This window comes from Triturus cristatus, chromosome 11 (genome assembly GCF_964204655.1).
Source record: "Triturus cristatus chromosome 11, aTriCri1.1, whole genome shotgun sequence".
Classification (NCBI taxonomy): domain Eukaryota; kingdom Metazoa; phylum Chordata; class Amphibia; order Caudata; family Salamandridae; genus Triturus; species Triturus cristatus.
In genome coordinates, this window is record NC_140594.1 from 415015448 (window position 1) to 415018970 (window position 3523).

A 3523-nucleotide genomic window follows, 5' to 3' on the forward strand; every position below is an offset into this window, starting at 1 on the left:
CATTGGATCAGGAGGGACCCCGCGGTTTGGGGACTGGCGGCAACGTAGGAGTGGAAATAGCGCATCTCCCTCTACGCCGATGATATCGTTCTGTACCTGGCGCGGCCCTACCACTCGATTTCTCAGGTGCTGCACCTTTTTGAGCTGTTTGGCAGCTACTCCGGCTATACAATTAACTGGTCAAAATCAGTGATTTTCCCATTATCCGGTCCCCCTCCTCAGGTCCCCTCTTGGTGTTCCGCCCCAGTGGTGACCGAGGGGTTTAAATACTTAGGAGTTCATGTTATGAGGGACAAGAAGGTATTCTTTGACAGAAATCTTGAACCCTAACTGACCCCCCTGCGCCCTGATGCGAGTCATTGGCGTTCTCTTCCACTAACTCTCATGGGCAGGGCGGCCTTATTTAAAATGCTTACATTGCCGAAACTGCTCTACATTTTACAGAATACACCTTATCCTGTCCCCCCGCGCGTGTTTGAACAGATATCACAGGAATTACGAACCTTGCTGTGGGACGGAGGGTCCCCTAGAACTGCGTTGCACAAGCTTCACAGGGGTGTATACGATGGAGGACTGTCGCTCCCAGATGTCAAATTATATTACTGGGCTTCGCAGCTCCAGGTGATAAATTACTGGGTCTATACGGACAGTAGTGAACCCGCATACAGAGTAGATAGGATAGTTATGCCCGGGGCAGTTGTGAACCCCTCCTTTACGCTCGGAGGTCGCAGATGGTGTGGCCCGAACACACCAGAGTAGCGTTGCAGTGCTGAAAAGAGGCTAATAAACCTTTAGGCTGGGCGAACACACTGACCAGGAGAACCCCCCTGTGGCTTGGTGTGCAACTGCGGGAGGTGTCTGCTCTATCAGGGTTCAAGGGATGGAAGTTAATTGGCATTGAATACTTGGGTGACATCTGGAAAGGGGACTCCCCCCGCTCCTTTGAATACCTCCAAAGGGAATACAACCTACACCAGTCGCAAAGATATCATCATATACGACTCCTACATGCCCTTCGGCCACACATACCAAGAGGTACGTCCATTCCGGAGTACTCCCCAATGGAAGATAGGCTGCTATTGGATCCCATTATGGAGAAACCCGCGTCCACTATCTATCGTAAATTAATAAACAACATTACCGACCCCCTCTGGATCCGCTCAAGGTTCAGGCTGATACAGCTAAACATCCTTCACCGTACCTACTATCCTCGCACTTACTTTTTTGCATTAGGCAAGAGTCACTCGGCATTATGTCTAAGGGGCTGTCAGCGAGAGGGTACTTTCTTTCATATACTGTGAGAGTGTCCGGAGATCATCCCCTACTGGACGACGGTCACAGACATTATATTGAGGGTGGTGGGGGGACGGTTCCATTGGAGCCTATGTGGCTTTTACTGATGATCAAAGGTGACACAGACTGGCCCAGGTATGTGGAAATATGGCTAGCTCTGGCAGCGGGATTGGCGAAACGAAATATTGCTCGGGGTGGGGGGCACAGATACCCCCGCGTTGGGAGGAATGGGAGCGGGACCTCAACTGGTGCCAGAAGGCCGAAGAAACTGTGTACAAAAGCAGGGGGTGTACCAAGAAATGGAAGAAAGTATGGGGGCCCTGGCTGAAGTACAGAGAGTCTGGGGCGGACACAGAAAGGTGAGAGAGATGATGGTTGATTGTCCTTGCTGTTCCCCATTGATTATTTTTGTGGTCAAATTTTGTGGTATCTCCAAATGTGCTTTATTACATTATTCTGTACTGAATGGCCTCATGAGCATTGTTAATAAAAAGATTAATACAAAATAAAAAAAGTTAAGATCTACACAATCTAATTTGACCATTCTTTTTAGCAATACCCACAGCTTGAACCCACTCAGCAGCGTTGACTGGCTAAAAAATCTTTTCTTGACATATTTAATTTAAATGCTTCTTTGACTCATCTCTCACACATAACGGTATGTCACAAACATTGTGTGCAACAGGAATAACACTTTACTTCAGTATCATCTTGTAGAATCCATTTTGGTTTTGCCCTGTCCTATGATACTTAATGATGACAGGGCCTGCAAAACTTCACGCAAAGGTCTGATGACCGTAGATAAACTAATTCATTTATTTATTTATGGGTCTTATATAGCACCTGAATCACCCCATACGGGGTATCTCTGCGCTGGGACAACCTGCTGACCATCAAGAGAGTGAGAATTTAGAAAAGCTCTGTTTTCAACAGTTTCCTAAAAACTAATAAGTTGGTGCATTGCCGTAGTTTTAAGGGGAGGAGATTCCAATATCGAGGTGCAAGGTGAGAGAACGCCTTCCCTCCCATCCGCGCCCTCCCATCCGCGCCAGGACCCAGGTTGTGTAGGGATTTAAAGACCATACAACAGATTTTGAACCGGACTCTCTTTTTTATGGGGAGCCAATGAAGGTCGCGGAGAAGAGGGGCTGAAGGGGTCCTGGGAGGTGCGTTGTTCACTAAACGGGCTGCAGTGTTCTGAACAACCTGTAATTTATGTAGAGATTTTTCTTTGGCTGCAATCAAAAGGGCATTACAGTAATCTAATCTACTGATAATCAATGTGTGAACAAGGGTTTTGCGGGTGGTTAGGGGAAGGAAGGGACAGACCCTTCGCAGGATGCGGAGAGTGTGAAAGCAGGTTCTGGCGGTGATGTTTACATGTTCTTCTAGAGTTAGACCCTGATCAATACGTACTCCTAAATACTTTACTATATCTTTAGGGGACGGGGCAGAGCCTAATTCCTCTGGCCACCAGCTAGGGGACCATCTAAGTTTTGCCTCTCCAAACAGCATTATTTCTGATTTATCAGTATTCAACTGTAGGAAGTTCTCCCTCATCCATTGCGCGATACCCTTCATTCCTTCAGAAAAGATATCTTGGATGAGTGGATTCGATTTGTCAAATGACAGCAGAAGTTGCGTGTCATCAGCATAGGATATAGGGGTAAATCCGAGCCTTCTGAGGAGTCCTGCCAAGGGGGTCACATAGATGTTAAATAATGTGGGGCTCAAACAAGAGCCCTGTGGAACCCCCTTGTCGATGCAGGTAGTTTGAGAACGGTAGGGGCTAAGATTAATAGTTTGCGTCCTATTAGTTAGGAAGTCAATTAACCAACTCAGTGCTTTGCCCCTAATACCTGTCTCCTTAAGGCGAGTGATAAGAACCTGGTGGGATATGGTGTCGAAGGCAGCCGACAGGTCAAGCAGGACCAGCATCACTGCCTGACCATTGTCAGCTGCCATTCGGATGTTGTCTGTAACTTCCACTAATGTTGCTTCAGTGCTGTGTTTCGGGCGAAATCCAGACTGGGATTGATCTAGACAGTGGGTGGATTCAATAAACTCGGATAGATGTTTGTTAATATGTTTTTCGAGAAGTTTACTGTTAAGGGGAAGCAAAGAAATGGGTCGGTAGTTGGTGATGTCCTCTGGTGACAGCCTCGGGTTTTTCCTTATAGCAACAACCTGGGCTGCCTTCCACTCAGCTGTGAGGACACCTTCATCCAAG